The sequence below is a fragment of the Pteropus vampyrus genome, unplaced genomic scaffold (assembly GCF_000151845.1).
Source record: "Pteropus vampyrus isolate Shadow unplaced genomic scaffold, Pvam_2.0 Scaffold20, whole genome shotgun sequence".
Taxonomy (NCBI): Eukaryota; Metazoa; Chordata; class Mammalia; order Chiroptera; family Pteropodidae; genus Pteropus; species Pteropus vampyrus.
In genome coordinates this window covers 102,483-120,249 of record NW_011888801.1, presented here as the reverse complement: position 1 = coordinate 120,249, position 17,767 = coordinate 102,483, and the positions used below count along the sequence as shown (strand labels likewise).

General features: G+C 43.8%; 1 non-coding gene across 1 annotated transcript; it reads right to left on the bottom strand.

Moving 5' to 3' along the window:
• Nucleotides 1-16,533: 16,533 nt before the first annotated feature.
• Nucleotides 16,534-16,637, bottom strand: LOC111736586. Its single transcript, XR_002779214.1, has one exon. It is a non-coding gene; the product is annotated as a small nucleolar RNA U13 (small nucleolar RNA).
• Nucleotides 16,638-17,767: the final 1,130 nt, after the last annotated feature.

The window sequence follows — 17,767 nt, the reverse complement described above, 5'->3', positions numbered from 1 at the left end:
TTTTTTGGCACAGGACTGTGCTGGGCTTGAGAACACAAGGATGAATGATGTTATAGTCAGCTGTTGCTACAATAATGCTACAAAACAAACATCTTCCAAGTCTTAGTGGCCTAAAACAACAAGTATTTATTTCCCTCATTCACATGTCAGTGGGTCAGCAAGGATTCTGTTTCAAGCCACAGATTGGCTGGGCTTTCGTCCAGCCTTACGGTTGGGTTCAGGTCTAATCTTCACATCCCCACATTCTACTTGGACCAGTGGCTACCTGGGACACCTTTTTCTCAAGGTAGATTGCAGGAGTACAAGCCAAACCACCCAAGTACATTTAAAGCCTCTGTTGACATCACTGACCAAAGCAAATTCCATGCCAAACCTAGAGGCATTAAGGCAGAGAAGTCTATTCTACCCACCATGAAGCCATTGTGATGGCATAGACAGCGAATTCTGTGACAAGGGAAAGGAAGAATTAAGAGCAAGGCATCCAGTCTGCCACAGGGGACAAGGCACAGGACTTGCCTTCAGGGAGCTCACAGTCTAGTAGGGGGACTCATAATGACACAATTACAACACAGTACAGTAAGTGCAATGAGGATGTGTAGGTGCGTGGCACAGGAGTGTGTGTGTGCACTCATGCACACTATGGGAATATAGAGGTGGCTCCCTGCAGACTTTCTAGAAAATGAGATTGCTAAGGTAAATGCTAAAGGATAAAATAAACAGGCATTGTTGGTTGAAATAGAGGAGGTGGGTAGGGAAGCGAGGAAGGACACTATAGGTACTTACAACTGTGTGAGCGAAGGCGAGGAGACCAGAAACAGGATGGCATGTTCAGGGAAACTGCGAATCTGTTTGTTGTCCCCAGAGTTTAATGGGGAGGGCATCGGACGTCAGAGGGAATTGGTGAGATGTAGGCAGGAGCCCAGCCAAGGAGGGCCTTGGTCATGTGCTGGGTATCTTCCCCTCACCTCCCCAGAGCACTTCCCACCCTTCTGCACTCTGCTCCCTGTCCTGGGTGACTGGCTTGCATGGACTGCAGCCAAAACCTCTCTTATTCTGGGGAGATGACAGACTGTAGTTTTTGCCTCTTCCCCAAGTCCCCCTTTTATGGACTAAACTGTGTCCTCCCAAAGTTCATATGTCGAAGCCCTAACCCCCAAAGTGACTATAGTTAGAGACAGGGCCTTTAAGAATGTAGTTTAGGTTTAATGAGGCACGGGGCCCTAATCCAACAAGATTGGTGTCTTTAGAAGAGGAAGAAGAATCAGAGAGAGATCTCGCTCTCTCTCTGTGCGCTCACAGAGGAAAGGCTCTGTGAGGACGCAGTAAGAAGGCGGCTGTCTGCAAACCAGGAAGAAAGGTCTCACCCAAAAACAACTCTCACAGTACCTTGATCTTGGACTTCCAGCCTCCAGAACTGTGAGAAAATAAATTTCTGGTGTTTAAGCCACCCAGTCAGTGGTATTTTGTTATGACGGCCCTAACAGACTAATACTCCCCTACCCCAAAAACAACAACAACAACAAAACAACTAGGATAAGAAAAAAATCAGAAGATCCACAGGTAACATCTACAGCAAAACTGGGTGACAAGTTAAACCCGCAAGCCCAAAATACAGGTGGGTTGGGGACAAAGCACAGGCAGTTACTAGACTCATGTGATAGCAGTAACTGTGTGGGAGGAGGTAGAAGGAAGACAACTGGACTTCTGATAGTCCTGAGAACAGGTAACCCCCTCCCACCCCCAATCACCAACTAGTACTCAAAAGTATGGCAGGTCAATGCAATGGCAGCTGAATCTGGAAAATAATTTTTTCAAAATCCAGTTTGCATGTGAATGACAAGGGACCACTGTGCAATGAAGTCTGATGGTGCTGGAGCCATCTGGGCTTTATAAACATGCTTTTGCTTTTCCTATAAATTCTTGAAACTAATAGACTGATGCACCCTTTCCTGACAAAGTCTCACACTGAGAATTTGAGAATGGAATCCAAACTGATTACGACAGGCATACTAGGGATAAAGAGAAGCTCTAGATAAAAGTGGGGTTGTAGGATGAAGAATCAAGGAATCTCAGAAAGTACAAAGCCATGTCTGTGTGTGTGCGCATGCACACGTGTACACATGTATTACATATACACATGTATATCTACGTACATATATATAATCATTAATGCAGATTTAATTTTGCAAAGATGGCTGTAAAAATTATCTCTTCAGAGGTGGCTCTATAGTGTTATGGTTAGCACATCTGCTTTGCACACGGAAGGTCCTAGGTTCGGGCCCCAGGTGGACTCATGGACTATACCCGGGTACGCCAGGCCCCGGGTGCGCCAGGCCCCAGGTTCGCCAGGCTCCGGGTGTACCCCACGAGCATGTGGGAGGGTATACCCTGCCTTCAGAGATCCAGTTCTTAAGGGGAAATGGCAACATCCATGAATCAGGGGTGGAAGTGGGGCGGGGGAGGGATTAAAGAGGAGAAAAAAATTATCTCTTTATCTCACATGCTCTTCTTTTATATTTAAATTTATTTTAATTAGTTTCAAGTATACAGTACATTGTTAGACATCTATATCGTTTATAAAACTATCCCCCAATTGCTTCCTCCTTCCCCCGGCCCTCCACCTAGCCAACATATTAATGCTAACTGCATTCCCTATGCCGTGCTCCCCATCTCTGTAACCATCTATCAACTACTAATTTGTATTTCTTTAAGCCTTCGCCCCATTCTCCCTGCCTCCCAAGCCTCCTCCCTTCTGGCCAAAATTGTCCACTATATTTGTGAATCTATTTTTGATTAGTTTGTTCTTTTCGTTTTTTCAGAGTTCACAAAAAGTGAAATCATATGGTATTTATCTTTCTCTGTCTGACTTATTTCACTCAGCATAATAACCTCTAGGCCCATCCATGTCGTTGCAAATAGTAAGATTTCATTTTTTTAAAATTGCTGAGTAATATTCCATTGTATATATGAACCATAACTTCTTTATCCAATCATCTGTTGATGGACATTTAGGTTGCTTCCATATCTTGACTATTGTAAATTGTGCTGCCATGAATATTGGGGTGCATAGATCTTTATGAATTATCGTTTCGGTTTTCTTTGGATAAATACCCAGAAGTGCAATTGCTGGATCAAAAGGTATATCCATTTTTAAGTTTTTGAGAAACTTTATACTGTTTTCCACAGCGGCTGTACCAATTTGCAATCCCTCCAACAATGTATGAGGGTTCTCTTTCCTCTGCATCCTCACTAGCATTTGTTTTTTGATTTACTGATGATAACCATTCTGACAGGTGTGAGGTGATATCTCATGGTGGTTTCAATTTGCATTTCTCTGATGATTAACGACCTTGAGCATCTTTTCATATGACTATTAGCCATCTGTATTTCCTCTTTGGAGAAGTATCTGTTCAGGTCTTCTGCTCATTTTTAAATTGTATTGTATGTTTTTTTTTGTTGAGTTGTATGAGTTCTTTATATATTTTAGATATTAACCCCTTATCAGATGTATCATAAGCAAATATCTTCTCCCAATCTGTCGGTTGTCTTTTTGTTTTGTTGATGGTTTTCTTTGCTGCACAAAACATTTTTAATTTGATGGAGTCCCATTTGTTTATTTTTTTCTTTTGTTTCCCTTGCTTGTGGAGATATATCTGAAAAGAAATTCCCATTAGTAATATCAGAGAGTTTACTGCCTATGTTTTCTTCTAAAAGTTTTATGATTTCGGGTCTTACATTTAAGTCTTTAATCCATTTTGAATCTATTCTTGTATACAGTGTAAGAAGGTGGTCCAGCTTCTTCTTCTTTTTTTTTTTATATATCTATCCAGTTTTCCCAACATCATTTATTGAAGAGACTCTCTTTACTGCATTGTATATTCTTACCTCTTTGTCATATATTAAGTGAGCTTATAGGCATGGATTTATTTCTGGCCTCTTTATTCTGTTCCATTGATCAAAGTATCTGTTTTTATGCCAGTACCATGCTGTTTTGATTACTGTAGCCTTGTAATATAGTTTGATATTAGGTAGTGTGATACCTCCAACTTTGTTCTTCTTTCTCAAGATTGCCGTGGCTATCAGGGGTCTTTTATGGTTCCATATTAATTTTAGGATTATTTGTTCTAGCTCTCTGAAAAATGTCATTGGTATTTTGATAGGAATCGCAGCGAATCTATAGATTGCTTTAGGTAGTATGGCCATTTTAACGACATTGATTCTTCCTACCCACGAACACGGCATATACTTCCATTTATTTGTATCTTCTTCAATTTCTTTTTTCAATGACTTATAATTTTCTGAAAACAGGTCTTTTATCTTCTTGGTTAATTTGATTCCCAGGTATTTTATAGTTTTCGATGCAATTGTAAATGGAATTGTTTTCTTAATTTCTCTTTTTGAAAGTTCATCATTGGTGTATAAATATTCCACTGACTTCTGAGTATTTATTTTGTAACCTGCTACTTTACTCACATGCTCTTCTTACAATGTGGCCTTGATGTTTGTCCCTTTAAATAGTAGAACTTTGTGACTGGTTTGACCAATAGAGTACAGTAGAAATAAAGGCCATGTGACCTCCAAGACTGTTCAAATGCCATGTAAACCCACCTTTCTTAAAAAGATGCTTGCTCTTGGAAATCAATCACCATGCTGTGAGGAAGCCTGATGAGCTATATGGAGAGATCACATGCAGGTGTTCTATCAGACAGCCAGCATCCTTCACCAGATAAATGAGTGAATGAGCCTTCAGATGACCCCAACCCTTAGCTGTCATCACCTGCACTCAGTCTTCCAGCTAAGGAACCAAGCATTGTGATATGCCATCCTCACTGTGCTCTTTCAGGATGTCCAACCAAATCTGTGAAAACCATAAAATGGCTGTTGTTTTATGTGTTATATGTGGCGTGATTTGTTATGTAGCAATAGAATTAGAACAATCACTGTGTAGGAACCCAAGATCTGTGAAGCTAGAAAACTATCCTTACTCACCCTGTGTCTCCTAAAGCACTGGAAAATTCATTTTACTTTAAAAAAGAGCATCAGAGAAGTATCAAGGCTGAATCCTATAGAACCATAAGAAAAGAGAAAATAAGTAGAAAAATAACATTCCTACAAATAATAAAAGCATGCCAGAAGTTATGTCCACAAGTGATGAAAACTGTAACAAGATATTTCAAAACAAAATGAGAGAAATTTAAAAACTGATAGAAGTTATGAAGCAACATAAATGAAAATTAGGTAAACTCAGAAGTGAAGTGATTGTGATTGGGAGGGAAGGTTTGAAAAGAGTGATGATGAAAGTCAGAAAATAACTCAATGTGAAAGAATGAGAAACCATTTCAGAAGTGAAGATGAGAAGGAGTAGAAGAGAGAATAACCACACAGATAATATTTAAGAGAAAAATAAAATGGAAAGGAGGGCATTTTAACACATAGAAATAAAATAAAGAGATAAAAAGGTTTAGGAGTAAATGGTAGATCCAAAGGATGATTCAACACACATGTAATAGGAATCCATGAAAAACTCCGAAGAAAACCAAAACCATGGAATAGAACAAATACCCAAAACTATAATTCAAGGGAATGTTTCTCACAGAGAGAATGGCCTGAAATTTCATATTAAAGAGGCAAACTGTATACCTGGGCAAATAAACCCTGAGACTTAAGTCTAGGAAAACTATTGGGCTTTTTTTTTTTTTTTTTTTTTTGTAAAGAGGTAATTCAAGCAAAAACCAAATCACTTATAAGGAAGGCAGAACAAATTGTCATCTGACTTTTCAACAGCAATGCTTTGTGCCCAAAGATAACATAATGACATATTTCAGGAACTGTAAACCAAGAATTTTATTCTAAGTGAAACTGACTTTCAAGTATAAAAGTCAAACTGTTATGAACATGGAAAAACCCAAGAAATATTTTTCCCTTGACCCCATTCTAGATAACAGACTTCAGAAAACCAAGAAGATTGGTGAATTATTGACATGAAGTCTTGTGAAATATCCCAGTTAATACACAAAAGAGGACTCATAGAATTAAAATAGCACTATTTTGCATCCATAGTGAGTTAAAGGATTCAGGCAATGATCATCTGTGGCTGCTAATATCACAAAAAGAGGGATCTTTGGACATTGTGCATCTCCTGATGGAAGAATAAATATCACCTATTAAAGAGTCTTGCCAAAAAGAAGAAGCAGGAGAAGAGGTGGGAGTGGGGAGAATAAACTTGAATTTGACCGAGCCTCTAATCTAACTACTAATTTAAGGAGATACAAAGGACAAAGGAACATTGTTCAAATTATATCATCAATCAACATAATCCAAATTATGGAAAATTCTATAGGCAAAAGACTCAAACTTTTCAAAAACAACCAAATAAAAATTGTAAGAAAAAAAAGAAGAGATGGAAAGGAATCATAAATTTTAAAAAATTGAAGAAAGAGAAAGAAATCTAAGGCCTATTACTCAAACACAATGTGTGGACTTTATTTGGACCCTGATCCAAACAAAATTTATTTTTTAAAAATTATTACTGGTGAAATGTGAACTCTGATGACACATTTGATGATTTAAGAAACTACCGCTAAATTGTATAGATGTGATAATGGTATTGTGTACTGGTTTTTTTTGTTGTTGTTCAGAAAGAGTCCTTATCTTGTAAAGGCACATAGTGAAATAGTTATAGACGAAATGATACGCATGATGATTGGGGTTTCCTTCTAAATAATCTGAAGAGGAGGAAGGAGTGGGTGGGAGTATAGATGAAACATGTTTGTCCAGGTATTGATAATTGTTGAAGCTGGGTGATGGGTACATTGGATTTATTTATACTATTCATTCTATTTTGTATGTGATTGACAGGAAGGCAGAGACCAGTCCAGGTAGAGAGATGACGCAGAAGAACTGAAGGGAAGGGAGAGCTGCTGCTTTGAGGTGGTAAGTGGGCATGGTCAGATTGGATCCTGGAGAGATATGTCTCTGCCACACTGAGTTCAAACACTCCCTAAGGAGCAGTGGGGAGATGTGGCAGGGTTTAGAGCAGGAGAGTGGCAAAGCCAGATTTGTACTTTAAGAAGGTCGCTTAGAGGCAGACTAGAGGAAGGGTTGGCAGGGGGAAGCCTGAAGTTAGCACCCAGTCAGGGTCCAGGCGAGGAGCTGGTGGTGGCCCGGATGAGGCAGTGGTGGTGGGGATGGACAGAGGTGGACCTAGTTAGCCAAAGTTTATTTAGGAGACAGAGTGACTGGGGCCTGACTGATTGGATGTGTGGGAAGAGAGAGAGGGAGGAGCCCAGCAGTGATAAGATAGAAGGCCCACTGGTGCCAGACCCGAATCTAAGCCCTTTACATGAAGGGGCTTTTATTTCACCTTCTCACGAACACTTAGATGAGGAGAATGGTTATATTGCTTGGTTTTGTGGAAAGCAACACCCGAGGCCAAAGGCCGATGCTTACTGCGTGATTAGGAAGAGTGACCCCAAGGGATAGGACGGAGGGAAAAGGAGTGAAGCAGGGAAGGCAGTATGCGGTCCAACAGGCCATCATCACCAGGTGCAGTTGAATGGATGCTCTATCCTCTGGGGATATGAAATAGAGACTGAAAACACACCTCAGTACAGTTGAACCAGGGAGGGAAAGGCGGAAGAATTTATCCATCAGCTCCTGTCTCCCATTGGCCAATGTCCACCCCGAGGGGCCTTAGCCGCCCCTCCCCCAATTCTTGGTTATGCAGGAATAGATACCAAGCAGGGCCCTGTGGCATCCCGTGCTTTGATGATCTCAGAGAAGTCCCAGGACTGTAGGCCAGGTGCTATCAGGTTGTACCCCAGTGAAGCTGGTCATAGTCTATCCAGAGCTAGTTGCCACCACAGTGGTGAGAATGAATAATAGCAGAGGCCAAGAGCATCTGGAGGCATGCCTAAGGGGTGTCTGATACATGATCATCATTAGTATCTCCATCACCATCATTATCCCCATTTTATAAGTAAGAAAAGTGATAGAGAGGTCACTCAACTAATCAATAGCAGAGCCAGGATTCGAACCGAAGTCTGGTTCTGAAGAGTGCATTCTTAGCCATTATATTAAGCTGCCTTCTGGGGGCAATGACCCTGCACCTCCATCCTTAGTGGGCCCAGGGATTCCAAAACCTTTGGGGGTTTGGGGGAAATAGAACAACTGACATAGGCTTAATTACTAGGGAGAAGTCAAGGGTAGGAAAAAAGGAGAGAGAAGAAATAATATATATTGGAAAACAGCTTTGCAATTTTTAATTAACCATTCATTCATCATTCAGCAAGTATTTGCCAGGCACTCATTTCATGTCCAGCCCTGTGCTCGGTGCCGGGGAGACAGCGGTAAAACTGACATACCGTCCCTGGGGAGCTTGCATGTTAGTGGGAAGACAGACATGGAGAAAATATTCCAGAGCAAGATACCAGAGAGAGGCGAGATAGCTCAGATGCCAGTCGTGCCACCTGCTGGCTGTGTGACTTTTCTGAGCCTTAGTTTTCTTGTCTGTAAGATGGGCCAATAGGAGACTCTGTGGCATAGGTACTTAGCATAGTGCCTGGCACAGTATGGTAGTACTTATTACTACTGTTATTATGTGAGAGAGACAGAGGAGGGAATATCCCTTTATCCTCGGGTTGTCACAAAAGACTTTTCAGGGGAAAGATGCTTAACACATTTTATGGTGATTCCGTTTGACCCCTCCTCCCACCCCCCTCCATTCTCTGCCCTTCTCAGCTTGCTCTGTGCCCCAAGAGGTGGACTTCTATTGACTGCCTTACCCGGGGCCCTGCTCTCCAGCTTCCTGTTGGCTCAGCCTATGGGAGGCACTGGCAGGAGATGGAAACTCGGGAGGAGAGATATTGGTGGATGCTTTACCATTGCAGTCCCACTGGTCGCCTCTCCTCCCTGGTTCTACCTCTCACTGGCTCCAGTAGCACCGCCTCCTCTTCTTGCCCCTTAGCTCTCAAAGTTTCCTGCCTTTGCCAGTCCTTGGGTGCTTCCTCATGCTGGCTCTCCTAACACCACCCACAGTTCTGTCCTTTTTCTTTCCACAAAAGCATCCTAAGATTGCCAGGACCCTGACTAAATAAGGTTTGAGTAGGCATCTTTGGTGAAGAGGGGGTAGGACCTTTGGGACAGAGGAAATAGCATGTGCAAAGGCACTGAGGCACTCGTTCATTTATCCATCCAAGACTGGCTATATAATTTGCGGCGCTCAGTGAAAAATAAAAATGTGGCAGCACTTCTTCACAGATTAGTAAGAACTTCAAGAGAGCAGCAGCAGAACATTAAGCCAGTTACAGAGCACTTCTAAGCCCCAGGTTCTATGAGGCTGCGCAGATCACACACCCATGAAGCTGGCCCTATGTTCATCAAATATTTGACCAGTATCTCCTAGGTGCCAAGCATTGGACCACGCAGTGGAGTGAAACTGAAAGTAAGACAGAGAAGGGAAGGGGCCTTTCAGCGGACAGCCTAGTGGGCATCCAGTCACTACTCAGAGGGGGCAGCTGAAACATAAGGTGCGTGATGGTGTGTGCCTGAGAGACAGATGGCCACGTGCCCCAAGGAGGGGCATGTGTGCTAAAAGGAGCCAGTAAAGAGTTCAACGGGAGGGTTCCAGACATTCTGTGGGCAGTGAAGGGGCTGGACTGGATGCAGGAAGGCCCTCGGGCTCTGTGATGGCCAAAAGGGAGATGAAGCAAGCCTGAGCCTCGGCAGGGCCGGGTGGACAGGGAGAAGGGGAAGTGCAGGTAACTCTCTTTGACTCGGATTAACTACTTTGACAAATAACCAGTGAGTGTCGAGTGTTGGGGGCCATAGGGAAGGGTGACCGAATTGGACTCTGCAGGCCAGGCTCTCTTGTGATCTCTGTAGCTTTGGGTGCTCATTAACTTTCAAGGCCTCAGTTTCCCTTTTTGCAGATCAGGGGCGTGGGTGCCATGACCCTGGGCACCCTCCCAGCTTTGGGGATGTGGAACGGGGAAGGAAGCTGACAGCGCAGGGCTCCACTCCCCTTGCTTCTGCCCCCCTGACTCCTGTGTACCCAGTGATCTGATGTATTTAGATGAAGCCTCCACCCCCAGCCTTCTAGCAATGGTCTCAGAGGTGCATTTCTAGAGGGCCTCCTGTGTGCAAGGCCAGTCCACCAGTGGGAGCCACACATGCCAATGACTTGTCCAGACACTGCCCACCTTCTCTTAGCTTTCAATTTCTCTCCACTCCCACTCTCTGACTTTGATATCTTTCGTTCCAGCAGTTTGAGGTAGGAGAAACATCTGGTAAAGCGGAAAACTCACTGGACTTGGAGCCAGGGGATTGGTCCCAGCCCTGGCTCTGCCATGAAATAGCTGTGTGACCTTGAGAGAGTCACTTGTCTTCTCTGAGCATCAGTTTCCTTCCCTGGAGCAGACAAGATCCTATTCTCTCCTCCTCCTCTCCACGCCCCCAATACCTTTTTCTTTCTGGGTACACCCTCTCCTGGTGTGCTTCCCTCGAAGAATGCCCTGGGCTGCCAGAGCCTGCCTGGCCCCTGCTCACACAGGAGCCCTGGCAGTGCCTGGGAATTCACATCCTCCCAGAGCAGTCCTTCAACAACAACTGGCACCGGTGGAGCCATAGATTCTGACTGACTGGGGCAACTGTGAGGTGTGACCCACATCACAGATCCATGCAGGACTGGGTCCCCCCACTTCCTGTGGTACTTGGTTTGCCATCCCTCTCTTGCTTGGCTTCTGTTCCCCCTCCCTCACCTGAGATAACAATCCCAAATAATTACAAGTTACGTGAATCCTAAACTCAGGCCCACTTCAGGGAATCTAACCTAAGACCATCTCCAAGGCCTGCCCCTTCCTACCCTGACACACCTCCTGTGTGACCTTGGGCAAGTTCCTTTTCTTTTTTGAGCCTCATTCTCTCCATCTGGACAATAAGAATATATTGGACCAGCTGATGCTGGAGACCCCTTGTGCTCTGGATCAACAATACTGCAGACCTCTGTTTCTCAGCCGTAAGGGGTCCAGCCACCCACACCTCTCTGCCAAATGAGTCGATGCCTGTTCTCCTTTCTTGAGATCTTGACCAGAAACTAAGTCAACAGGTCAGCCTTGAAGTCCTGGAGGCCTCAGCCCATTTGGAATCTCTCTCCAGGGCAAGCTTGGGCATCAGGGGCTTGTGAGCTGATGGGACGCTGTCCAAAAATGTCATCAGAAGGAAGCCAAAGGCATCAGTTTCCATGGTGACCAGAATTCCTGCCAGGGGCTGCTGAAGAGCACAAAGGCCCATTTGACTCTTATTATAGGCCTGGCAACGGGACACCTGCCTTGGGTCCAAGTTGGCTAAGGGTCTGCCTCATTGGCTGTGTGTAGGGGGGTATGTTATACTGGGGGTGGCTAGATTAATAACTCCTCCTTGCTAGAGCGCTTTGAATGGGCTCTGCTGCCATGCTCAGAAATACTCCAGGTACCCACCATCCCCTCAAATCTCTTTGCTTGAAACTTTCTAGGCAGGAGGTGGGAGGAAGGAGAATGGGTGGTCGGCAAGAAGACAGCATGTGACTGGAATACCTGGGTTCAAACCCTGAGCTCAGCCTTCAGTTGGCTCTCTCCATCACGTAACCTCACTGAGCCTTTGGCAGGATGGTGACATGGAAAAAGCACCCACTTTGGAATTAGCCAGACCTGGGTCTAACTCTGGGCTTTGCCCCTGAATTTATTCCACAAAACTTGTTGAGCACCTCCAACAGGCCATCTCTGTTCTAGAGGCTGAGGCGCAGCTGTGATCGAAACAGACCAGCTCCTTGTTCTCAAGGGCCTTTAGTCTAGTGAGAGACACAGACCATGAACAATCAAATAACATAATGGAATGCAATGGAGTGTGGTATGGTATGCCACGTAAGCATATCAGGTAGAGCTTAGTGCTATGAAGAAATATGATCCAGGGCAAGGAATAGCAAAGGATTCTTGTGGGGCAAGTACTTTAAAATATGTGCTCGGAGAAGGAACACTCTGGGCAAAGCTCCTGGCCCAAATCTGAGCCTCAGTTTCCTTATCTATGACTTGGAATGAAGCTTGCCCACCTCCCAAGGAAGCTGTGAGGATCAGATAACACCACAAAAACCTTAACCATCCAGAGTAAATGATGCCGGGGAAAATGACCTATTTCTTAGCCAAAGACTCATTGCCAATGATGTGTGTCGGGGAAGGAGTACAAGTGAGTTCATCCAGTTTCTGATTTTATTTTATCATGAAATCTTTTTTTTTAATGCCTTTTGTTAAGGTTTCTGTGCATATTGATGCATAAATACTCATTAAATAAATGAAAATCTGCCCCAAACAAAACTACCTTAACTGTGGCGGGTCCTCTCTAAGCCCTCAATAACATCAGGTTCCTTCTTCCTGAGGAGTTGAGTTTCTTTTGTGGATGCCTTTGGAATGGCATGATGCAGGTCAAGTTTTAGTGAAGTAACATGACAGACACACAGAGGGCTCCTGGAGTCTTCTTTGAGGCAGGAGAGAATGCAAGCACGTCATCAATGGCGAGGAAATTCAGAACACCTACAAGGGAATGTACACCAGGCTGGGATGGGATGCACTTTATCAAAGGCCACCCCACACCAGAGTGACCCTGAGGTGTGGCTCCTCCAGCCTTGCCTGTAAAGCCAGCCCCACACTCAGCAACAGCCCATTTCCTTTGAGAAGAGAAGGCTCACATGTACTTCCAAGATGGCCAAGACCAACTTAATGGTGAAGTTGAGGCAGGTGCGGAAAGTGCAGAGGCCCCAGCTTCTTCCCCGCCTCACTTTTGATTCCACTGCACAAAGTCCTCACCATAGCTTGCAGAACAGACTTCCGGCCACAAAGCATCACCAAAATACAAGTCGAAGGGGCCATCCTGAGGTCTAACTGTCTGCTGGAATTATAATCCAGTGGTGGCCAGCTCCCAAATTACAGGGCTGCCCTGCTAACTAGTGATTGGGATGGATAAAAATATTCCTAGGCCAAGGTCGGGAGGTGAGGGGCAGCATCTCCCCTGGAAGAACTGGGACAGCTACAGATGTGGTCTTGGCAGGGCCACACTCCCTTGCACGTAGCTCTGCAGCCAAACAGGATACCAGGAAGCCACGCCCTCTGCAGAGTCAGCCAGAGGGCCGGCCCTACCAAGGGTGGCCTCTGCACCCCAGCTCTGCAGCAGCTGCTGGTCTCTACTGTCCAGCTGGCTGAGAACCACGTGTTCAGAGACAATTTGGGCAAGAAAGAGTCTTTAAAATTCTAACGCTAGTTATTTTACTTTTCTTCCATCTTTGGAGTCCGATTTAAAAAAAAAATCTTGTGACAATATTTTGAAGCTCGTTTGTAGATTTATAGTGTGTTGTTTTCTTTTTCTTAAGGATCCTGGCTTTTAAAATGTGCTAGGAGGGCAGAATAGTGTGCATAGTAGGCTATCATTTGTGTGAAAAATTGGCTGGGGAGAAATACCGATTTCTTTATATGGAAGCATGATTGCTCTGGAAAAGAATTCTCCAGAAACTGTAAACATTATTTGCCTCCAGAAAGGGGAACTGGGTGGCTGGGGCCGCAAATGGTGGAAAAGTTTTATTTTTGCTTTTGCTTACTGTAGAGACTCAGAAGATGCAAAAAATAAAAAACAGGCGGGGCATAGAGGCATGCCTTGTACCCAATAATCCCATTGTTAGGAATTTATTCCAAGAAAGAACTGGTAATGTACACAAGATACCTGCAAAAAAATTTTGTGTGTGTGTGTGAACATATTTTCTTTTCTTAAACTTTGCCGCAAAATTTGTTTATTTTTTTAAAACATTATTTTATATTAGTTTCAGGTACAGAGCATAGCAATTAGACATTTACATAATTTACACAGTGATTAGTCTAGTACCCACCTAACACTAATATAGTTATTACAATATTTTTGGCTATATTCCCTATGCTGTACTTCACATCCCCATGACTATTTTGTAACTATCAATTTGTGCTTCTTAATCTCTTCACCTTTTTCACCCAGCCCCGCACCCCAGGTCCCTCCCATCTCGCAATCACCAGTTTGTTCTCTGTATCTATAAGTCTGTTTTCATTTTGTTTGTTCATTTATTTTGTCTTTTAGATTCCACATATGGTATTTGTCTTTTTCTGTCTGACTTATTTCACTTAGCATAATACTCTCTAGGTCCATCAGTGTCATTGCAAATGGTAAGATTTCATTTTTTATGGCTGAGTAATTTCCGTTATATATATGTACCCACATTTTCTTTATCCAGTCATCTATTTATGGGCACTTAGGTTGCTTCCATATCTTGGCTATTGTAAATGGCACTGCAGTGAACATAGGGGTACATATATCTTTTTGATTTAGTGTTCTGATTTTCTTTGAATAAATACCCAGAAGTGCAATTGCTGGGTCATATGGTAGTTTTATTTTTAATTTTATGAGGAACTTCCAAACCGTTTTCCGTAGTGGCTGTATTAATTTGCAATCTCACCAAGAGTGCATGAGGGTTCCCTCTTCTCCACGTCCTTGTCAACATTTGTTGTTTTTTGGTTTATCGATGACAGCCATTCTGACAGGTGTGAGGTGATATCTCACTATGGTTTTAATTTGCATTTCTCTGATGATTAGTGACACTGAGCATCTTTTCATATGTCTATTGGCCATCCGTATGTCCTCTTTGGAGATATACCTATTCAGGTCTTCTGCTCATTTTTAAATTGGATTTTTTGGGGGTGTCGAGTTTTATAAATTCTTTATAAATTTTGGATATTAACCCCTTATCAGATGTACCATAGACGAATATCTTCTCCCATTCAGTAGGTTGTCTTTTCATTTCGTTGATGGTTTCCTTTGCTTGCAAAGCTTTTTAATTTGATATAGTCCCATTTTTTTTCTTTCGTTTCCCTTGCCCAAGAAAAGATATCAGAAAAAATATTACCAAGAGCAATGTCTGTATTTTCTTCTAAGAGTTTTATGGTTTGGAGTCTTACATTTAAGTCTTTAATCTATTTTGAGTTTATTCCTGCATGTGCTGTAAGAAGGTGGTCCAGTTTCTCATTTTTTTGCATATATCTGTCCATTTTTCCCCACATCATTTATTGAAGAGACCGTTTTTACCCCATTGAATATTCTTGCCTCCTTTGTCAAAGATTAAATGACCAAATAGGTATGGATTTATTTCTGGGCTCTCTATTCTGTTCCATTGATCTATGTGTCTGTTTTTATGACAGTACCATGCTGTTTTGATTACTATAGCCTTGTAGCCAGGAAGAGGAGTCTCCACAAAATCTGGCTGTGAAAATCAGTGGGGATTTCGACAGTCCAGGTAAGATGGAAGGAAGCTGGAAATCCAGCTGTCCCCTTAAAATGCCCACGCTCAGACTCATTCCCTTGTAGGCACTCACCCTGGGCTCCAGCGGAGGGATAGCAGCTTGGAAGGTGCTTGAGACATACAGGAAAAAATTGAGTTGTGTGGCTTCAAGGTGAGAACTGGAGTATCTCTTGAACAAATCATGGGTGGGTATCTGCATGCCCAAGGCCGCAGAGTTTTGCTCAGGGCTGCAGGCTTGGCACTGGCACCAAATCTGATCTGCATTGGCCTGGTGAAATTCGCTGGCTTTACCCCACCCCAGCCAACTCTCGAATTGCTAAAGGCATATTAGTGTCTGGGTAACCAGCCCCAGCTGGCTCTCCCAGCAGGAGGTTCTTTTAGCAACAATCAGTAGGGCTGGGCTCTCAGCACCTCAGGCAACAATTCCAGTGATGAGTAACCAGCACTGCCTAAACTGCAGTCATTCTTGAACAAATCACGGGTGTCTGCAGGCCTGAGGAAGGCCTTGGTGTGATGCTACTAGACAATGAATAGATTAACAATGAGATCAAGGAATAAATCAAAAGATACGTTGAGACAAATGAAAATGAAAACACAATGACTCAAAATCTATGGGCACAGTGAAAGCAGTCCTAAGGGAGAAATTTATAGCGATACAGTCCTACCTCAAGAAACAAGAAAAATCTCAAATAAATAATCTAATTTCGCATTTTGTCCAGGCCCCCATTAGCAGCTCTGAGAGGACATGCGTCCAGGAAGGGGTGAGTGTGGGCCTAGGAGGTGCTCCCAGGGGACCTGGATCTTGGCTACTCTGCAGGGCTGACACAGGACTCTGGGTCCTGCACACTCTGGAGAGCAGCCGTGGGAGGCCATCCAAAGGGCAACCAGGCTTCCCTCTGCCTGCTCCGCTCCAGCTGGGCCTAGAAACTGCTCCAAGGCCCCCACAGAGTACGGTCCTCGTGGTCCTCAAAGTTAAGAGTCCTGGACAGGAACAGAGGATCGGTGCCCCACTCTGCCCCCTGGCAGTCACTGGACACTCTGCCTCAGTTTCTCTATCTTTACATGGGAATGACATGGATTGCAAAGGTAATATTATAGAACAGTATATACAATATGACCCCATTGCATAAAGATATATATCAATTTCAAAAATAAAACACATACAAAGAAAAAAACTAGAAGGATATTTTTTACATCTGATGGGTAATGTGCTGATGTCGTAACAGGATTTGAGGGAGGCACATCTCACACAGGAGTGTGAACACACAGTCATCATGCTTATGAACTGCAAAAGGATCTAGAAGGATATCTTCAAAAATATCCTCAGTGATTCTCTCTGAGAAGCAGGAGTATGGTGGCATTTCTTTCCTTCTCTTCTTATTTCCAACAATGAATCAATATTGTGGTTTTTCACCTGCCTGACCCAAGCTAATTCATAGGGTTGCTGCTTTGGGGAAAAAAAAAAATGCATAAGGAGTTCTGCAAATTAGAGGGAGAGAAGAAGAGGGAGAAGAAGAGGGAGAAGAAGAGGGAGAAGGAGGGGAGGGTCAAGTATGCCAATTTGCAGCAGACACATAATTCCCCCTCGTGGTCATATTTAAGAAAAAGGAGCAAATGACACAATAATCTCATAAGTATTAGGGGGTTTTGTTCCTAGAGCCACTTGCAGGGATGGCCAAGGGTGGAGGGCATCTGTGCAGTCTCCTTCCTCCCCAGGCTTGCTGGACACCCCCGTCAACCTACTCTGGACTCAGCAGCAGATTATGGCCTTGAGAAAGAACTGGCAACCAAAGAGTTTGCAGCTGGGTCCTCAGGATTTGGTTTCTGAGCCTTTCTAGATCCCTCAGGTGGTGGCAGGGTGACCACCTGTCCAATTGTGTGTCCAGACTCACCGTCAGACAGGAAACCTTAAGACAGATCCCAAGTCCTGCTCTTGGCATACCTACCCAGGCCTGGGCAACAGTGGGATCCCAAGAAGTGTTTGTTGAATGCGTGCATGCTCTTTATTCATCATCTGTCTCTGAGCAGTGACTCAGCTTACTCAAGGTTATTCAAAATCACTGAGCCAGGGATGGAACTGGAAGCCAGTTCCCTGTGGGTATATGTGTATTTCATTCACTCCTGACACTAGTGGGGTGAGCACTATTATATTGTGTTTTACAGATGGGGAAATCGAGGTTCAGGAAGATGAAGTCATTTGCCCAAAGTCACATAGCAAGTGAGAGGCTGAGCCGGACTCTAACTCAGGCCCTCTGAACTTGGTGGTTATTTGGCCATCCCAGAAAATGTCAGTTGTTTGTCCAAGATCACACAGGTGAGGGTCAGACCCATTCGAGAACTGGGCAATCTGCTCTTCACTGGCCCAGGGTGAACATAGTAGGTCCAAAATCTTCATAAAATCAGCACAGTACTGCAGGACAGAGCTGA